The sequence below is a fragment of the Helianthus annuus genome, chromosome 3 (genome assembly GCF_002127325.2).
Source record: "Helianthus annuus cultivar XRQ/B chromosome 3, HanXRQr2.0-SUNRISE, whole genome shotgun sequence".
Taxonomy (NCBI): Eukaryota; Viridiplantae; Streptophyta; class Magnoliopsida; order Asterales; family Asteraceae; genus Helianthus; species Helianthus annuus.
Window position 1 is genome coordinate 51,869,029 of NC_035435.2, and position 22,584 is coordinate 51,891,612.

The 22,584-nt window shown below is 38.4% G+C and overlaps 1 non-coding gene across 1 annotated transcript; it reads right to left on the reverse strand.

The window, feature by feature from the left end:
- Positions 1–22,066: 22,066 nt before the first annotated feature.
- On the reverse strand, positions 22,067–22,173 carry LOC118490992. Its single transcript, XR_004890217.1, has one exon. It is a non-coding gene; the product is annotated as a small nucleolar RNA R71 (small nucleolar RNA).
- Between the last annotated feature and the right edge of the window lie 411 nt (positions 22,174–22,584).

Genomic DNA, 22,584 nt, shown 5'->3' on the forward strand with positions numbered 1-22,584 from the left:
ATATATATATATATATATATATATATATAGGGATATATAGGGAGCCGCTAGAATGAGAACCACCTCGAGTTGTAAGAACCGCGAGAACTACACCCCACGGAGCGCCGTTCGTCATGATTTTTTTTTACAAGTAGATGTGTATATTATAAACACAGCCGTAAAAAATCATGGCGAACGGCGCTCCGTGGGGTGTAGTTTTTTACACCACAAGTTTGGTGAAAAAAAAAAGAAAAAAGAAAAAAAAAATTAAAAAACACCAAACTTGTGGTGTAAAAAACTACACCCCACGGAGCGCCGTTCGCCATGATTTTTTACGGCTGTGTTTATAATACACACATCTACTTGTAAAAAAAATCATGGCGAACGACGCTCCGTAGGGTGTAGTTCTCGCGGTTCTTACAACTCGGGGTGGTTCTCATTCTAGCAGCCCCCTATATATATATATATATATATATATATATATATATATATATATATATATATATATATATATATATATATATATATATATATATTAATGCTTAAAATGATCCAAATGCCCTTCAGAAAAGGATAAAAAACCAGGTTTTTTTAGAAATATGAACTGACTTTGCTTTTGGACCAAAATGGCAACAAAATTGAAACCATAGGGACCCAGATGCAAAAAGTTTGAGATTTGGACTGAAGTGGCAAAACTGACCAAACCTCAGGGACCAAAATGGCAGTTTACTCAATAAAGAAAGTTACAAAACGTGAGGCGTTACATTGAAGGGGTGCTAAGCCCTCTCGCTAGCCCACTAACGGGAAAAATAGCGGCAGCACATGGGACCCTTCCTTTTCCACCAATCAGATTTCCTTCTTTTTTGAGTTCCTTTTTCTTTTTATTTTTTATATTGTTTTAAAGGGGCTTTAAATCATTGCAAGGATGTTAAGCGAAGAGGCTTTATGGCATCTACGTGGCGTTGATTTGTCGTGATAAAGCCCCTTAGGGCTTTATACCACACTCTGCAACCTAATAATAGTACACTACTTCAAAATCATAATCAATATTTTATAAATTTGTAATAGAGATTATATATGGGGCCTAATAATTACACATGGTATCATCTTATTCTAACATGGTTGATACGGGCCGTACAAGGTTATACGACCCGTATAGAATAAAGTGAACCGACAAAGGTTGTGCCAGCTAACAATCATAACAATCATTGACCCTACTCATCCTATGACCACACAACATCAGAATATCATTTTATCAAGGAACAAGTTCGTCAAGCAGAAACATCAATCTCATCAAGACCATGAACGTATACAAACCATTGAACCTTCATCATACAAGTACAAGATTTACAACCTTAACAATGAAACCCTAATCTCACATAAAATCACATCATCAGTGTTTTAACAACTAACAAGGACGGACACTAACCGTTATGCCAAAGCGATCAGTTTGCTCGGGACAGAGGGTTTCAAGAACTCGCAGCCGTCGCCACACAGGAGAAAGAGGGAGAGTGTTTTAGGGTTTGTCGTTAGAGTTTTTACAGGTTATGCACGAGTATGAGAATGAAATAACCTTAAAACCAAACTGGGCCACAAATGGATCTGGGTCGCGAGCTGTTATGGGCGAAGAATGTGTTCGACGAAGATTATTCTTCGTCGAGATTTGAAGACGACGAAGGATCATTGGCGAAGAGTCCATCTTCGTTGCAAGGGGTCATTGTCATTTTGAGTTTCCATTAAACCTTAAACATTAAGCCAGCAAGCATAACCATACTATCATCATTCAATTAACTATACACGACATCACGTAAAACAAATTGTAAAAACAAGGTTGTGAAACAAGTGATTCTTAGAGAAAGGGCCTTGAAATCTCGGGTTGCAACATCATCCCCAACTTGAAAGAAATTTCATCCCGAAATTTGATCAGCAACACAAAGCGGCAAGGTGTTAGATTAGGATGACTGTGGATTTTCCTCGTGTGCCACATCATCCCCAACTTGAAAGGGAATTTTGTCCCAAAATTCACCAATGATATCAGAAGTTAATTCAACCGTTCGAACAACTGAAGATACTAGAGCTTCCTTTGATTATTGTGTTTCCACCGGAACTTCGGTTCACGTTTTGAGTTCCAATGAACTCTTACGACTGGAATTTGACTATGTTATCTAACCTTGACTTCCTGGTCCATGTTTTTGATAGATTCCTTGACAACTGCAACTTGTCGTTAACCTTAGGCTCTGGTAAGGGTATCACAACTGTTTCGTTGGACAAACACTTCTTTAGGTTCGTGGCATAAATGTCATTGCGAACGTTACCCAATTCGTCAGGTAACTTGAGTTGGTGAGCCATGTCACCGATTCTTTCCAGAATTCCAAATGTCCCAACGTATCGTAAGTTAAGCTTGCCATGTTTCCCATAGCGTATCGCACCCTCCCAGGGTGAGATTTTCGATTATGACACGTTCGCCTACAGCGAACTCCCAGTGTTCCCTTAGCTTATCAGCTTTCCTGACGGTCACTCGTTGCCGCCCAACGATTTCTGATCTAAACAATCTTCCCAAGAGGTTCGAGTACAATTCGTGGACCTGTGATTAGGTTGTCGCCCACCTTATGCAATGCCTCAAACAAAGCTGTCTGTATACTAGAACAGTAACAGCTGCAGTAGAACTCAATCAAAGGCAAGTGTACTTCCAATTTTTACTAAAGTCAACCACAGACATGCTCGCAGCATGGTTTGTTTACTCTGACCGTTTGTCCTACGGTGATAGGCAATGCTCATGTCTAGACGTGAGCCAAAGGTGTTGTGTATTGCCTGTCATAAATCAGGTATAGATCAAAATCAGAGGTAACTGGAGTTAGCACCCCGTGCCTAGAGACCGCCCTTCACAGGTAATTACTCACAGGATACGAAGACTTTGTCAATTTTCCTTGTTTGCAAGAAAGTGTACCGGTTACATGAGACAATTAATGATCGCCCAGGTGATATTGTTTCTGTTTCGGGTTTCAAGTAGGATAGTGACAAAATCCATGGAAGTTTGTTCCCATTTCCATATGGGTGTTTCCAGTTGCTGGCACAAAGCAGAAGGTTTCTGACGTTCCACCTTGACTTTTGCACAAGTCAAACATCGTTCACATACTCGGCTATGTGGGCCTTCATGCCCGGTCTCCAGTACAAGATTTATAAATCCTAATATCTCCTATCAAAACCCAGACGACTAGAACATCGAGGCCGGTGTGCTTTGCTCAACACAAGTTCCCTACGGTTGCCGTATAGTGGAATCCATATTTGTTCCATGAAGTAGCGAATATCGTCCAACTTGCCAAAAGTTGCTCCTCCATGCCCCGTAAGAACCCAACTTGAAAATTCTCTTCCTTGAGTGCTTCGGTTTGAATAGGGCGAATCTGATCGTGTTGGATCGTTATACGACCTGAATGAGTCGTCTAGAAGAGTTTTAATCCATATCAAAGGCGGAATCAATGATACAGACTTGATTACAACTTGATTCTCCTTAATTATTTTCTTTTTATTGATTTCAAAGCAATACAGATCAGTTGACAATTCGGCAGCACCTCGGCTCTGAAATATCACACCCCTATTTTCCACGTGTCACCGGTGGGCCCGGTGGGGGTTCCGTGACGTAGTTGATATCGTCATAGTCAAACAATACAAAAATATAAATGCACAGCGGAAGCAAAAGATAGATTTATTTCAACCAAATAGAATTGTAATATCAAGTATCACAACAGTTGAAATAGATCCACAGGCGGATCAAAAACAAAGAGGAAACTTTTATTCAACAGACTTCATGCATCCTAAGCTTGCGAGACTTATACTGATGATAAGGAGTGGCCAGCCTATTACGCGTAGTACCTGCACTTAGCCTTTTTGGAAAATACGTCAGTTTACACTGGTAAATACAATTTAACTGACTCATTTTGAAAAGGTTTTAAAAATTGATTTGAATGCCCGCGGCACAAAACTTTTTATAACTTGGGATAATTATTTGCTTATAATCTTGTAAAAGAATTACATGTTTGTTATGCGTTCAGTTTTCCGGGTCGTGCCGGGTTAAAGATTAATAGACATACCACATAGTATAGTTCCGCCGCGAGATTTCCTCTCGTACCAACTGTTATACTTTATTGATTTAATGCACTACGGGTGTACGCCTACACCTGTGTGCTAAGGTCGTGGCCATTCTTTGAATGATGCCACGGATATCCGGGACATGGTCATTAAACCCCCAAAGGCGTTAAACAAACAAAACAACATTTTCAAACGGGTTATTTGACTACTCTTAACCACCGACCAGTTAAGCTCAATTACCCGACCAAGCGGTATTTTATATACCGTACCCCAAGCCCGTATAGGGAAAATAAGTTAAACGTATTTACCTGAGCAAGTATAATTCAATACAGCAAGTACCCGTAGCTTTTACTGGTCTCCTATATCTGGAAATGAAGGTTTTTAATAACCTATTAGAATCTTAACGGGTCTTTTAATTTAGCCTAAGCTTAGACCGGTTAGTTCTAAATGAAGATTACGGTTTAAACGCACGATAAGGCGAAGACCGTTTTAGAATGTGGTTTTGACTTAACAAGCTTGCATACTTGTTTAATATGGGTAACTTAATCACATTCTGGATTTTGAGACTGAAATGATATGGTTTGACCCATTTCGGCTAAAATGGGTAAACTAGTTACATAAGCCGATCCGAACGCGTAAAGTGCGTAACGAGCAACCATAAGAGTCATATACAAGTTTCCTAAGTTAATATGCCTTAAACATGTTGTGATATCAGTAATATACCTTCCATTATGCCCCAAATGGTTTTAAACCCAAACTATGCCTCATAAGGGCATTTTGGTCATTTTAAAGGGTGTAAAAGAGTTTAAATGATATTCTGAGTTACAGGTCTGAATAAATCAGTAAGTATACTCATTTTATTAAGTTATAATAGTAGGGTATTAATCCTATGTGAAATTTATCAATCTTAACCATTATAGGCACCGTAGGGGCGTCTTGGTAATTTCACAAATGCCTAAAAGGTCAAAACTGGAATTCTGAGTTTAAGATATCCTCCTACTGCTAAAATATAAAACTTTACTGAATACATCAGTAGGTTTCAACCCCATATGCTTAAATAGGTTCTAGTGCATACTTATGTGCTAAAAACGCTTAAAAAGGCGATTTAGAGCCATTTCCGGGTTTGGTATGGAAAGCTGATATTTTTAAAATTCCAGAAGGCTCAAAATAATTTATTTATATTAAATCAGTAGAAAAAGGTTTGGGGTCAATCGGATTTATAAAACTCATTTTATAGCCCAAGAGGGCAAAACCGACATTAGCCGAATTAAGCTTAGAACACTAAGTTATGCTCAGCCTAAAATTAAATAAAAATTTCCAAAAATCTCAAAATATTATTTTAATACAGTAGGTACAAGGCTTTGTATAAAAATTTGGGTTTAGATAGGCTATATGCAATTTACGCTATTTAATTACTAAAGAAGCTTCTAATTACGCTATTGAGCATAACTCTTAATCTACACCTCCAACTGACCTCAAATTTTAGGTGCAAGCTTATAAATCAGTAGCTAAGGTGTCTACCCTTTACATTTTCAAAAATCAAATTTTAAGGTCATTTGGGCATAATGGACAACATATAAGCATTTAACGGAAACATGCATGTGAATAGGATCTCTAATGAACCAAGTTGCATAATCTCAGAGAGTTATACTAACATGAATATAGGTCCAAAAGAAGCTCTAAGGCAATCTTAAACTTGGCTTAAACGGTTCAGAACTGAAAGTCAAAGCATAAGTCAAACTATGCGACTTTCGGTTCCAAACCGAGCCTATACTGAAAATTGTCGAGTTGAACATGTTGGGACATGTTCCTACATTAATTTCCAAGTTATTTTAGTGATCAAACATGTTGCATGTATCCTACATTGCTAATTATGCATTAATTTGAAAATAAGCATTCTGTTGACTTTTTAAAGTAAGCCTTGACTCGACAATTAACATAGTTAGAGTGGGAATCTGGAAATACCTTTTTAAGGGTTTGTTACCCACATAATTACCTACTTAAAGGTACTTTTAATTCGTGATTTGACTGGGCAAATTTTAATTAATCACGAAGTAAAACCTTAATTACGACGGTTTGACTTTTAGCTAATTAACTAAGCTAAAACGAATTAAGAAGGGTTAAGGACACTTACAAGAGTCCTAATTATGCTTAGGGATTACTAAGAAGGTTGCTTGCTGTCCAGAGAGCTCCAGAGAGTAAGTTGTAACTTTGGAAGTGAATGCACACAAATGGTCACAACTTAGAGCTCTTTATATAGGAGTTTTAATCTCACAAGATCATGCCAAGAGGGTCTACTATTGTTACCAGATCAAGACAAGTGCCCCCACTGCATGAAAAACCATTGGAGAGGCCTCTGGTATAAGAAAACAAGAATTTTAAGTCGGTTAACAGCTTTAACAGGCACCTGTCCACGTTTTCTGATACTGGCACTCTCACGCGGGCCGCATAAGATCATAGGGGATCTTTACGCGGGCCGCCTGGACCTGCTGAACCTGCCAAACAAGTTTCAATCTTTGCATTTTTGGTCCCTGGTCCTTTGTAACGTGGTTTTAAGCTCTATTTTTGCACTTTTGACCTTTTAACCTTATTTTTAAGGGCTTTAGGACTTTTACTAACTTAGTTAAGTCCTTGACTAACTTTAAGATCATCCATAAGGCCTTAGAATTCAATATTGACGCTTTTAACCCCTCGTACACGAATTTGATCATAACTTTCTCATACGATAACGAAACTTTATGAAATTTTTACCACATATTCTAGTGAGTATAATTTACCGTTACAAAGCTTCAAGCCTGCCAAAAGGTCACTCAGAGGTATACTTTGCACATGTTGACACAATTAGCCCCTGTAGTTTGTAATTTCTCACTTTCTTTCATATTTAGCTTCGTATGATCCATGATTTATTTGTTTGAAGGTATAAAATCTTATAGGGCTATTTTTAAATATAATTATCCATCGTTGACACTTTGCACCCTTATATTTTCATAGTTTCCCCGTTTGTCAACATTAGTCCTTCTAAAGTATTCTTTCGCACGTTCAGGGCTTATAACACGTGTTCATACATTATTGGACTTAAATTTTCAAGGTGTTACATGAAATCTCGAACGTTACAAATGACAAACTAGCTCAGGTATTTATAGACTGACCATTCCGCACGAAACAGTTCAAACGAAATGGTCATTTCGTACGAAATGGCAATTCCATTTCGTGCGAAATTGACTAGCCTTCATTTCGTACAAAATGGCTCAAATCCCATTTCGTGTGAAATGGCCTACAATTATACAAAACCTATTTTCCCGACATCTGAGCACTGGTTTATCCTATCTAGGTACAAGACTCGATAAAAGACAAAGTTAACAGACATTAATGCACCAACAGACTCCCCCTTGGATGTTGACGAAGTCTTTGGCATCGAGCCTTCAGTCTTGATCAGTCTTTTCTTTCTTTCCGAATTGTTTGACACTGTAAGCATCCTTCAATCTCTTTTTCTTCTAATTCTCTTGATCAGATTTCTTGATTCTTTAACTTTAACAACATCAGCAGCTAGCACTCGAACTTGACTTTGACAATCTTCAAACTCCCCCTTGAATGTTGATCCAGAATCCGTCTTCAGACTCCCCCATTCTACATGCTGGGATCGTAGTCTTGAATACTTCTCGTTCTTGAATTGTATTCTGGCTCAAACTTTGTTCAACCATAGCCATGGAGATCTCGCTTTGCTGCTTTCACAGGTTCAGAACTGGTGCCTGCTACTCAGGAAACTGACATTATAATCTATTCACATTTTGACTTTTTTTATTGTTCATCAAATTTAATAATCCACTTAAGTATCCAGATCCAATTAAATGACCCTGGAGACTTAATTTGTCTACCAAGTCCAACTTAATGACCTTGGTTGACCTGAAACAAAAACGAAACTGACTTTTGTTCAATCAATTTCAAAAACATTATTTTGAAAATTACAAGTTTCAACTTAATGAACTTGTTTTGACATTTCAATTTCACAGGTTTAACATAATAAGCTCCCAACTCATCTTCCAGCTCAGAAACTTCCTGCATCTGCTTCAAACTGTGAATCTGAAGATCAGCTTTCCACTTTGGTTTGTCAACAAAAATAAAGCAGAAATGTAAAATCTTTTTGGATTTTGAATAAAGTTTCTAAACTAGAAATCTATAAAATCTTTTGAGTTTTGAATTTTAAACAGAAATGAAATGTAGTAAATGTAAACTATTTACAAACATATTTTTGGTGAGTGTGTTAGGGAATCATATCAGCTATCGACAAGTTACAAGTACCGTTAAGCTTTAATTTCATATTCAGAATTAAACAATTCGCTTAGGTTGTCGATATACTGATCCATTTTAAATTTTCACACAAATTTCAATTTGCCCAGGATACGAATTAGTGTTTTAAGATCTAAACTTATACGCGTGTACCATCTCATAATATACTCCCATATCCAGACTACTATATTCAGTCTTACAGGTGAGTGTACACTAATGATATCTGTAAAGGGGTAAATGCGAGGCCATGAAAGCTCAAGCTAGAACTTCCGTTCGTATAAAGAGATAATGGCTCGACTTTAGGTGGGTCCCGTTTGGGGATCATTTATTTCAACAGCACATGATTAGCATTTTGCAATGTTTCATCATTTTATGCTAAGGGTGAGCTTTAAGAATAAAGCAGTGCAGAGCATTATACGAGGACTAGGCTATTGCTTCCGCAAAATCAGAAGTCCCATAATACCCCAGATATCATCACGTACAAAGACCTAGTATGTCAGAAATAGAGTCTTTCAAACAGGATTTCAGGGGCTACCTATATATCCAAGAGATGTTCCCCACGAAATAAGCAAGTGATGATTTAGGTTTATATCTCGAACAAACTTACTAAGTGTGTAACAAGTGTCCGCCTCCAATCTGGGAAGGGTATTCTCCTAGAAAACCAAATGAGGAGCAACTAGAAAAAGCAGTCAATATAAAGCTTAAAACCGACACAACTAATGAATTACCAGAAAACATTGACGTCACGTTCACCTCGTCTGACACTGATCATGAGTCTGAGTTAATCAAAAAGGTGGTCGATCAGGTGTTGGATACTGATGAGGAGTCCGAGTCAAAGTCTGAGTCTGGAGGGTCAAATTCGTCAGTCAACAGTTCAAATTTGTCTGTTAAACGGTCTTATAGTAAAGAATTTTTGCTATCAAAAGCAAATTTGGATGATGAAACATTTGAAGTTGCATACACTTTAAATGATTCTGACAAATTATACTCTGACAAAGAGTTTCCAATAAGAAGTGTTCGTTTTGACATGATCAAAAAGGTTTTCAAAATGACAGAAATTAATATTTCTGAAATAAAAGATTTAAATCTTACTGGAAAACCTAAAAAATACACTTCAAGAGTTCAACAACGCTTAAACAAGAAAAAGGGTTACAATTCTGGTTCTGGTTTTCAAAAGAAACCAAACCAAAATTGTGGCTACAAAAAGAAAGGTCTTGGTTTTATTCCACCTGAAAATCATAAAAATATGAAAAATTCTAAAACAAAAACAGAATTTGTTTCAGGTGGAAGTGCTGAAGAAGAACAGAAGAAACCGATCTGGAGACAATCAAATCAGGAGTTTCTTGCTGAAAAGAAAAAGAATGGAACTGGAGTATTTCATCCAAGAGAGACTCGAACCCGTTACAAATGCAATGAAGTGGGTCACATTGCATGGAACTGTTCGAAAAATGCCAAGACAAAACAGGGAGTTTCTGAGAAATTAAAAGAGAAAGTTGTTGATGTTGAACCACCAACTGAAAACTTCAAAATTTTTGAAAATTCTATTCATGAAGTTGGTGAGTGTTCAAAGAAAAATGCTTACAAAAAGTAAACAAAAGACAACCAAGTGTGGGTTGTTAAAAAGGTTAGTGAGAAAGTCGGCGATGAATCTGGTTCCACAAAGCCAGAAGAGCCACGTGTTAAGGTGAAAGTTTAAGTGAATGATGATGATTTTCGATCACTGAAATTTGAAGAGATTAAACAGAAAGTTGGTAAAGTTGAAATCTCGAGTCAGTTTTACACCGAGAAAACTAAGTTTGATGTCGAGAAAACATTCAATGGGAATGTAAAGAAAATTTTTGGGAAAATGCTTAATGGGAAAGCAAAGGGGGTTAAAGATTTTTATGCAACTAAAAAGGCAACTTACAACCCTACTGCGCAAGAATTGAAAACCATCAAGTCTGAGAAGACTTGGATGGAAGTTTGTTTTCCTTGAAGTCTTAGGACTACGCCGGAGATCCCAAGTTTATATCGTGGATCAGGAATCGGCATCATTCATGTTTAATGAGTTTGTATGAAAGTTTTTGATAGTGTTCAAATTTTACAGGTTGAAGGACTACGCCGGAGCTTCCAGGTTGGTAATTGCGAAGCAGGAATCGGCATCTTCAAGTTGGTAAAATGGTTAATGTAGATGTGATATTCCTACAGTTAGTATTGTTTGTTTATACCTACAATTGGTTATTCTTACAATTGGTACAGAGGTTGCTTAATTGCAAAACAGTAAATCAAGGACATTAATTTGTACTTGATTTACTACACATGATTAAACAGATGATGAACGATATCCCCAAATCTATTCTTGTCGATCCTAGAAATGGTAAAAACAAATTCATTTTCCGGAAAAATCATTTTGATTAAAACAAACTTAAGTGTTTTGAAATCTAAATGAGAAAATGGTTTGTGAAAGGGGGAGTTTGGATTGTTTATGCCTTAGTGAATGGCGATTTGATGCGATTCGATATCGGTTGTCAAGTTTCTGTATAGTTTTGTTTTTCAATTGGGTTAAGAGCTTAGATAATTTTCAAATTTCCTTTGAAATGTGTTTGCATTTTAGGGGGAGTAGAAAATTTCAGAAAATCCAAAAACATTAGAAAATTTGAAAAATACAAAAACATGATAAAATGCAAAAATGTGTTTTGTTGTAATAAGAGGAAGTGATAGTACATCAGTCGACTGTCACAACATGCTAAAGATATGTAAAGTCAAAAATGTGATAAACAATCTTACTGTCGATGTGTCAGTAGATTTTTGCACATTTAGTAAATTGTGACGAGATATAAACATAAAAATTTCAAACTTGCTTATTCTGTGGGTTAACAACTTCTTGGATATATAGGTAACCCCTGAAATCCTGTTTGAAAGGTCCCTTATTCTGAGATACTAGGTCTTTATGCTCAGTGATATCTGTGGTATTATCCCGGGACTTCTGCTGAATGGAAGTTCTGACCTAGTCCCCGCATAATAGTTTCCGCTAATGCTTTGAAATATAAGCGCAGCCCTCAGCAATCTGATTAAACAATAAAATTGATAATCTTTGTTGTTGTAACAAAAGATCCTCTAAAAGGGACACACCAAAAGTCAAAGTCATCATCACTCTGCGTATACGGAAGTATCGACCTGAGCTCTCACGGCCCTCGCATCTAACCCCTTTACAGATATCATCCTTGGTATATTCACCAGTAAGACTGAATATTGGGATCTGGATACGGGAGTATATTCAAGTAGTGGGGCACACGGATAAGTTAGTATCTAAGACATTAATATCACATCTCGAAACAATTGAACTTTGTGTGAGAATTTAAGTGGACAAACATACTGACAATCTAGGTAAATTATTTAGAACTAAAAATGAATTCAAGCTTAACGGTGTTGGTGACGTGTCTCATTAACTGATATGATCCTCGTACACAAACTCACAAAAATATTGTTTGTAAATATTTCGTTTCTGCATTTACTTTCTTTCAGAAAATCCAAAAATATTTTGTGTGTTTTAGCATAATTTTTGAAAAAGTCAAAAAGATTTTCGAAAACTGATGTTGGAAAGCTGATTTTCAAAATTCCGAGTGCTAAACATGATGAGTAATATTAGAGGGGGAGTGGGTACCTTGAAATTAAATGTTTTCAAAATCCAATCTGTCAAGTGGTTCATCAAAATCATTGTTTGATCTGATGGCGAGTCAGTGTTAAAAATGTGAGATTTACTTTGAGGTAGAGCTTGTGCAGGAGTCAAGTTGAGCCATGTCAATCGATCCTGAGATCTAAGCCAGACGAGAGCAGGATTACGATACCTGAGGATTCTGATTGAAGTAAGCCAGGTTTCTGATTCCTGTAGATTCTGAAGACTAAGTATGAACCAGGCTATCGATCGTAAGAAGAACTAGAGCCAAGTTTTGGTCTTGGAAATTAAAAGCTGTGGAAAGAGCTTGAGCCAGGTTTCGATTCTGTGGTCAAAGATAAAAGCCAAGCAACAATCGTGGGATTGCGAAAGCCAGACAACGATCCTGTAGCAGATGTTGCAGAAAAACAAAGAAATGCCAGCACATTGTTAGGGGGAGTCTGTTGATGCTGTTAGTGAAAGTGAAGCCCAGAGACTGATCAAGACTGAAGTTTGAAAAGACTCGACACAAACAACTCGTCAACATCTGAGGGGGAGTCTGTTAGTGCACTACATCTGTCGACTTCGTCTTGTATCGAGTCTTAGATTGCATTGTATAGATTAGGGCATGTTTTACGAGAAAATAGGAAAGTGTATATGTGTTTTATGCTGATTTCGCCCCAAAGTGTCAGCTGGATGATTTTGGGCGAAATCACATGATGGTGATTTCGCTCCTATTGTCCTGATACCATTTCAGGCGAAATCGGGGACCTATATATAGGTCATCCTGAGCGAAATTAGGGAGTAACTGTTGCCTTGTATTCCACGCCGAGGTGCTCCCGGTGTGAAGACTGAGTGTATTCACATTCTAATCAATACAATCAGTAGTTAAAGTGAAGATATAGTTGTTACTAAGTCAGATTCTTGTTTTCCGCACCTGAATCTGATCAGAACCTCTCTGAACGACTCATTTGGGTCAGAATCACCGATCCTACAGATATCATCTACGTATATCTGAACTATCAGAAGATGTCCGTCGACTTCTTTGGTGAAGAGAGTGGCATCCACTTTTCCACGGATGAAACTGTTGGCAAGCAGATGTTGAGACAATGTCTCGTACCAGGCTCTCGGGGCCTGGTGTAAACCATACAGCGCTTTATCCAGTAAATAGACCTTGTCTTTGTGGATTGGTTCGGTGAAGCCCGGTGGCTGTCCGACATATACCTCCTCTTTTACCTTCCCATAGAGAAAAGTCGATTTAACATCTAGCTGAAAAACTTTAAATCCTTTCCAAGATGCAAATGCTAGGAAGATTCTAATCACTTCAAGTCTAGCAACGGGAGCATACACCTCTGTGAAATCTATACCCTCCTGCTGACTAAAGCCCTGAACTACGAGTCAAGCTTTGTTGCGAATAATAACCCCTCGGTCGTCTCTTTTACACTTAAACACCCACTTGGTGTTTATCTTCATGTGACCATCAGGCAAGTCCACCAATTTCCAAACTCCCAACTTCTTAAACTGACTCAGCTCCTCCTGCATCGCGTTGACCCAAGAATCTTTGGTTAGTGCTTCCTTACATGTTCTCGGCTCAATCTGCGAAATAAAACAACTAAGTGAAAACTCAGTTTGTAATGGAGCAACTATAGAATAAAACCAAGTAAGGCCTTGGTCAATTTGACGTCTAGTGCGGACGCCTGATTGTAACTCTCCAATAATCAACTCCTCTGGATGGTACGAAAGAGTTCTCGGCATCACCTCGCCTGGAACATCTACCTCGCCTTCTAAATTTGTGACATTCTGATTTGCACCTTGTTCACTGACTGGAATTGTTTGACTTAAAATCTGGATTTGCTCCCCCTTAGAATCTGAATCACCACGATCGAATCTTGGCCTATCATCAGATTCTAGATTATCATTGACCGCCGTCTGATTGTCAGGAGCATGTTCACGTTCTGAAGATGATGAAGTTTGTTGAATATCATCATGTTCTCCAGCATTACTTGGACCAGCTTCATTGTCATTGGAAGTTTGCCATTGACGCCTAGAAGATTCTGCTGGAAATCATTCTTGTGATGACTCATACTCTCTTAAAATATCCAACTCGTAAAGAACTCTGGTTCTTCCTCGATGTCGAATGAATCCCACAGAGTATCATAACTGAAACGCCATGAGTCATCGGGATTCTGTGGTGGCATTGTATAACCTTGGCATTCAACATTATGTACTTCAATGATCCGCTTTAAACTTGGAACAAAAACTCGTTTTAATGGACTTGAGTAACCCACGAATATTCCTTCGATGCTCTTTGGACCAAACTTTCCAAAAGGCTCTAGAACAGTACAGGGAGTCCCAAACGGTTGATACTTCAGGTTCAGTTTGCGGTTGTTTATCAGCTCGAAACACGTCTTGTTGAATTTCTTCACTGTGAGAACCCGGTTGAGTGTATAGCAAGCGGCTGACACTACTTCTGCCCAAAAGTTGACTGGTAATTTCGAATCAGCAAGCATCGTTCTGGTCGTTTCAATTAGCGTCCTGTTCTTTCTTTCTGCTACTCCATTTTGATGTGGAGTGTAAGGAGCACTAAACTCTTGCAATATTCCTCTCTCATCACAATACTCTTCCATGTTGTTGTTCTTAAACTCTGTACCGTTGTCAATCCTGATTCTTCTGATTCGTGTTTGGTACAAGTTTTCAATTTTTCGGAACAACCCCATCAAACTTTCGAATGTCTCATCCTTTGACTTCAGAAATGATACCCACGAAAATCTGGAGTAGTCGTCTGTTACTACTAGACAGTAGAGATCACCAGTTATGCTTTTGACGTTCACTGGAGCAAAAAGATCGATATGAAGTCTCTTTAACAGTCTCGAAATAGAGTTAACTTTCTTTTGAGGATGTGATTTCTTCTTTTGCTTGCCTTTGATACAGCTAATGCACTCCCCTTCCAGATGGAAACTTTTCAAATGAACACCAGTTACTAAGTCGTTGTGCACCCGGTGATTCTTTTTTCGCAGGTGAATGTGGCCCATCTTTCGATGCCACAATTTCGATTCTTTTTCCGTTGTTCTTGACATGAAGCAATGAGCCTGACCCGTGGTAGTAGTAGCTACGCTCATGTCCAACACGTACAGATCATTGACTCTTGGTGCTCTCATGATAACCCATTATTCAGGAACAACAAACCCTGGTTTCAAAATCAAACATTCCTTATCTGTAAAGTTAACCAGATGATTGGTCTTTCTTTGGAACATCCTTCTTTTCAGAAGTAGACTTTTGTTTTTCAAGTTTCTCATAGAAATCCAAAGGAACATTGATCTTTACCGGCGTGGTAGAAGATGATTGTTTTGCAGACTCTGAAACCTTTGGTTTTGGAGAACTTGTTTTCTTTTCAACAGACTTTGGCTTCCACGCTTGTTGAGATGACGCAACCCGTTTGTAAAATTTATCAGTTTTAGTTACCACATTCTTTATGAGTTCAGTTTTGAATTTAGTGTTTTCTCTTTTCAAAACTTTCTTTTCAACAACCATTGGAGCTTTTCCTTTTACATCATCTTTCCTTTTCGAATTCTTGACAACCACAGACTTAGGCTTCGAGTTGGTGCACTTTCGTGCAATGTGTCCAACTTTGTTGCACTTGAAGCATGTACGGGTATCAATTTCCCGACTTGTACCTTCAGTCTAAGGCTGTGAAGCCTTCTTCTCAAAGAACTCTTCATTTGATTTTGAAAAAAAAAATCAGATTCTTGCTCAGAAAGAGAGCTTGAACTTGAACTTTTCACAAAACCTTTTTCTCAACAAACTTTTTGTTTTGAACATTCCTTCTTTGGTAATTCTTACCACCTTGATATCCACCGAACCATTTGTTTTGATTTTTGTTTGAAAAACGTGGTGGCACAACAGGTTTTTTATAGTAAGCCTTATCTTTTTCAAAGTTTAATTGCCTCTTGGAACGTTTCAAACCTTCAATTTCCAACACATCAATTTCAACCAACTTGAACACATTTTTCAATTTGTCAACATTCACATTCTCCAAAGGAAATTCAAGGTCCGAATACAACTTATCTGATCCCGACATCTTGTACATCACAAGATTAGGTTCTTTACTTAAGTTGTTTTTGGATGTTGATTTCGGAGTATATTTATCCAAAAAGCATTCTTCATCCTCAGTTGTGTCGCTTTCAGATTTTAAAACATTTTCAACCATACTTTTAACAACTTCTGATTGGACACTGTCTTCATCAAATAATGAAGTGAATGTGACGTCGATTGATTCTGGAAGTTTAACCTCATTGTTGGTGCACTGATGTCTGTTAACTTCGTCTTTAAAGAGTCTTGTATTGTATAAGTTAGATCAGGGCACGGAAATCAAGAAAACAAGTATTTTAGGTAATTTCGCTTGAAATGGGTTTTATGTCATTTCAAACGAAATTAAGGGTTTCATGCGATATTAGTGATTCCGCATGAAATTAGTTGATTTCGCATGAACATGTGATTCCGCTTGAAGTAGTTTCGTGCGGAATTAGATCACCTATAAATACTTGATCTGTCGTGTCATATCACACAGAATTAGACCATAGTCTCTGAGCCGAGGTGCTGCCGAATTGTTATCAGAATTGTAAAAAGCTCAGAATCAATCAATAAGAAGATAATTAGAAAGGAACAAGCTATTTTGCGTCAATTACATTGATTCCGCCTTTGTTTTTGATGCTGAACTCCTCGGATTGACTCGTTAGGGTCACACGACGATCCAACAAGTGGTATCAGAGCTCAAGACGAGGAGTTCATACCAATTCAGCTTGATTTCATCGAATTTTCTCACTTCTACACCTTCTTTTCTGATTTGATCAAAATTTAACGGTTGAAATGGCTTAAAATTCACATATATCAAGCGAAACACAGTTTTAAGTAATCCTTGAAAGAATTGGACCTTAATTCGATAAAAATTGGATAAAACTTGTAATTCCGCTTGAAAACAGATTCGAAAATGATGACGTCATGCTAATTTCATTTGAGAATTTTACTGTAATTCCGCACGGAATTACACTTGATACTTAATTTCGCTTGAAAGTTCAAACGGATTTACGAATTCCGCTTCAAAGTACCTAATTTCGTTTCAAGATACCTAATTTCATTTGAAATTGACCTAATTCCACACGGAATTAGATTCTGTTTGATAATTTCGTTTGAAATTGGTAATACTGTTTGAAACTCTTAATCCCGTTTGAGTAGGAATTCCGTTTGAAGTAATTCCGCTTCAACTAATTTCGTTTGAAAGTGCAAATTTTTCAAAATTCCAAAATTTTTCTAAGTGTTTGTTGATTATTTCAGGTACTTGAAAGATGGATGATTTCATGAATCCATTTAGTGATGTTTTTGCATTTACTAGTGGGTCGGGAGATGGCACATCAAACAACACGAGTGAAACTACACCAACACCAAGTGCAAAGAAAATTCTTTGGGATGCTATGAGTGTAGACAGTGCATATGGAACATACAACAAGCCACCCAAGTTGATGGCTATTAAAGATTACAACAGGTGGGCTACAAGATTTCAGGAATAGCTTAAAGCGTTTGCATATTCCAGTTGGAGAAGTTTAAAAAATGGTTTTGATTTGGGGAGATCAGACTATGAAAACTTGGAAGAAAATCAAATTGAAAGATATGTTGCTGAACAAAAGTGCATTGCTCTGCTTCACCAATCTGTCCTAGATGACATTATCGCACTGATCGAATACAAAGATTCGAGAGACCTTTGGGAAAAATTAAAAATAAAATGTATCGGTAGTGCTGAAATAGTTAAGAACAAAAAGAAACTGTTACGAAAAGAGTTTGATTTGTTTGGTTGTTTAAAGAACGAGTCTGTTTCCAAGATGATTGAAAGGTTTGGGCATCTAAAGATGGAGCTTGCTAGACATGACATCATTTACACTCAAGAAGAGCTGGTAGACAAATTGTTTGATGCATTACCGAATGAGCAAGATTGGCAGTATTTTGCATTGATGCTGAAGAATACGATAAAGCCAGCTGATTTGAAGGTTGATCTGCTTATAGAAAGACTAGAAAGCCATGAATTGGAGATCAAAAAATCCAATAAAGTCCAATAACACATCTTATCAGTAGAATGTGGAGTTGTATTACAGAGGCAGTATGATCCCAAAGACTGCATCTCCAAAGACAGCTTTTTCAGTAGAAAGTTCAAACACAATGATTCAAGAAACTCCTAGCAGTGGCTATCATGGTGGTTCTTCGTCGAATTCTTCAAATCAATATGCACAAAAGAATCTATTTCAATGCAACATTGCTGTGGATTTGAAAAATGGTCAGAATTTCAGTGAAGAATCTGCTAAGCAACAGATGGTGTTTTTAGCGTCTGTGTTGGAATCGTACGAAAGTCTCGTTGCAGGAAAGATAGGCAACACCAACCTAACAAAGGAAGATTACGATCAAATCGACCCTGAGGAGATGGAATTGATCGATATAAGGTGGTGTATGGCAAGTGCAGTAAGAAGAGCATAGCGATTCATGGAGATTACTGGAAGACAGTCTATTGGTGGACCTTCTACCAAGTTAGGCTTTGACAGGTCAAAAGTGACATGCTTTAAATGTAAACAGAAAGGTCACTTTAAACGTGAGTGCAGAAATGCTTACACTGATGATACTGCAAATCCTTTTCGAGAGGATTATTACAAAAGAGCGATTTACAATCAGAATAAAGCAGAACCTCCCAGGATGAAGAAGATAGAGGAGGCACCCAAAGAAAAATCCAGGGCGCTTGCAGTTTTTCATGACGATGAAGGTTGATTGGAGTGATGTTTTGCCTGAGGAAGACGCAGTTGGTTATGCGTTTGCAGTAGCAAAGATTGTTCCGTTTAAAGATAACAGATCTCAAGAAGTGAAGTATGTGAATAGGAAGGAAACAGCTCAAGTCATGAAAAGCAAAATCTATCGTACCTGGATGGAAGCAAAGAAAGCAAGGAGATGGGATCCTGATAGAGAATGTTATCTTGATCCAAATGGAAACATAGCTGTGGATCCAGATACTGTTGATACTGAAGTTCTCACCAAACAACTTGCTGATGAAGAAGAAGCCAAACAGAGAGAATGGTGGGGAGGAGGAGAATCTGATGAGAAAGAAAAAGAGACAGAAAAAGAGCCGCAGCCAAAGAAGATTGATGAAGGAATTATTGATACATCACAAGAATTCACCGCTGAAACTTGAAGAAGATGGCTGACAAGGTTCTTACTGTGAAAGAACTAGAGGTAGTTTCTGGTTCTGGAACTGAATCCAAAAACAAGGTCAGTACAAACGGTACACATGAGTCAGGGAAGAATGTTAAATCTGATAACAACTGCAAAAATTACATGAAAGAGTGCAAAGTTTGTAGTACAATTGCTTACCTTAGTGGTAAGAAGGTTGAAGAACTGACTGGTAGAGTCAGAAGTGTTGAAGATCAGATCTTAAACCGTGATAAGTTGTTAAAAGCTTCGTGATGTGTGTAAAATGCAACATATAAATTACATCAAATGAGGCATAAAACTAACCCTTTTTAAGTACTAATGTTGGAAAAAGAGTGTTTTTGTCTTCCTTTTGTATTTTCAGGATTAAATGAGCTCAAATTCACAAAAGAAGCAAAAAGACAGCTAAATCTAACATAAATACAAGAAAAGGAACATAAGTGGATTGCCCGACCCCTCAACAGCATCCTCCCAAGCAAAATAGAGAAGGCAGAAGACTGAACACGCCCCGTGCTCAGCCAGCACGGGGCCGTGCCCAAGAAGCAGCAGAAAAGACAAACCTATAGAAGCTTCTATTGCCCACCACGGGGCCGTGCCCAGTGAACACGGGGGCGTGGCGAAAGTACAGCAGGCGCATTAATTGTAATTGTGAATTACAATTAATGAAGAGAGAGAGTGTCAGACAGGCACTGGGCCGTGTCCAACGGACACGGGGCCGTGCCCAGCCTTCTGTTCAGCCTATAAATAGGAGTGCTTGGTTTCATTGCAACTCATCCCTTGGCACACCACCTCTCTCACACTTCATCCACCACCCACCACCATCACAACACCATCATCCACCACCATCATCCATTGTCCATCATAGAGTGTGTGAGTCGTCTCGGGATCCAAGATTGATCGTAAGAGTTCTTGACAATCAAGGCCATGTTTGCCTAAGTCTCTTACATCACTTGGTGAACACAAGTGTTTAGTATAATACTTTTTATTTTCAATCTTTTGCACTTTTTATTTTGTTTTGTATTAATGACTTTAATAACTAGTTGCTTATGTTAAAGGTGATCTTTCCTTATCGTTTGTCCGTGGTGTCTTGGCATTATTTTACTGTCTATATAAAATAAAAGATTTTCACCATTCATATCTCCACGGTCTATATGGAGGTATGTTGGCTACCTGGTCGGGGGTTAAGGGAACGGTTTGGTAAGGGTCTTGCCCTTGTTCAGCGTTTAGAGGTCCTGCAAGGGACCTGGGTCAAATTTAGTAGGATCTCCTTCAATGCCCATAGGTATTGGATGGCGGGGATCCAAACTCTTTGACCCCCTCATAAGTTAACTACTATTAATACTATAACCCGGCTATTTAGGACTGTATCCCTGCTGACTCAGACTACTTAGTCGAGGGTAACGTCACCTCCAAAAGAGGGGCCTACCATAATTTGCATTAATAACTTAATTCATTATCTTTCAATAATCCGACCCTTTAGGATTGTATCCTTGCTGACTCAAACTACTGGGTTGAGGGTAACGTCGCCTTCAAAAGAGGGGCCTACTACAATAACTAAGATAATCTCTTAAACAAGTGCAAAACTGCGAAAATAATCAAAGGTTATACTAATACACGAGTCGGATCTAAGTGATTCATCTTGTCTATCTGTTTTTATTTTTTATTTTATTTTTCAGCATTTAGTTAGTTTTTATTTTCTTAGTTTAAAAATCTTTTCTAACATTTTTTATTTGATTAGACGTTGAGGATAAACCGGTACTAAAAGCTCTTGTGTCCTTGGACGACCTCGGTATCTTACCAACACTATACTACGTCCACGATGGGTGCACTTGCCCATATGTGTGTTTAGTGTTAGTGAATATCGTGTTTGATAAATTTAAAACTTGGCTAAAAGTGTAAAAAGGGCTTAAAATATACATCTAAAATATATTACACTACACACGCATCAAGTTTTTGGCGCCGTTGCCGGGGACACAAGGATTTTAAGAAAGTTAGGAATCAACGGCCTAATCATATTTTTATTTTTCTTTTTTATTTTTTAGGATTTTCTTAGTTTTTCAGCTTCTGCAGAGCTCAGCACGGGCCGTGCCTGGTCGGACACGGGCCGTGCCCAGCATTGTTACTGGCAGTTTTTAGTTTTCCAAGTTACAGAAGGCTGACCACGGGGCCGTGTCGGTGCAACACGGGGCCGTGTCCAACTCTCCAATAACTGGGATCTGGAAAACAATCACTGTAACTCCGACCACGGGCCGTGTTCACTGAGCACGGGGCCGTGGTGAACCTTCTGACCAGCATTCTTTTTTGTTTTTATTGCAGGACTTGGAACCAGACGCCACCCCTACGTAGTGTATTAGCTCCAGTTCTAATAAGGACATAAAAGAACCTCTAGAAGAACCCGAACGCTTTCTCAGAAAAAGACTAAAGGCCAAAAACCAAGAGAAGGTTTCGGGAAATCCACTTCCAATGGCGGATCAACGTACTCTCATGGATTATCTACGACCCACCATAGGTAACCTCGGCGCCGCTATCAATGCACCGAATGTTGAAGCCAATAACTTCGAACTTCGGCCGCATTTGATACAAATGCTCCAAAACTCCGCAACCTTCCATGGGCTTGCGGACGAGGATCCCCATCTACATATTACTAATTTCCTAGAAATATGTGATACCTTTCGGATCCATGGAGCATCAAATGACGCCATCCGCCTTCGAATGTTTCCTTTCTCACTAAAAGACTAAGCAAAAGCTTGGCTTAACGCCCTTCCAGCTGGATCGGTAAACACTTGGGATGAACTAGCCCAAAAATTTCTATATAAGTATTTCCCTCCCGCTAAAACGGCTAAATTAATGACTGAAATTAATACATATTCACAAGAGGACGGGGAATCCTTAAATGAAACTTGGGAAAGGTTCAAGGAACTATTGCGAAAGTGTCCACATCACGGCCTTGCGATATGGCAACAAGTATCCACTTTCTATAATGGGTTGTTGCCACACACATGGCAGACACTTGACTCTAGCTCCGGGGGACTTTTAGGTAATCGCCGCCCGCATGAAATATATAACCAAATTGAAGAAATTGCTCAAACCAATTTCCAGTGGCACACTCCCCGAGGCAATAAATCTATTGCCCCGGGGGCCCATAAGGTTGATGAAAACACTTCTTTACAAGCCCAAATCGAGGCCCTTTCTTCAAAAATAAAAAAAATTGGAAATGACAAAAACGGTCTCGGTTATGGCTTGTGAAGGGTGTGGTGGGCCACATGAAAATTGGAGTTGTATGAAAGAAACGGACAATCAACAAGAGTCAGTAAGCTACATTGACAATAGACCTAGGCCGCCGGGTCCTCCAACGGGCA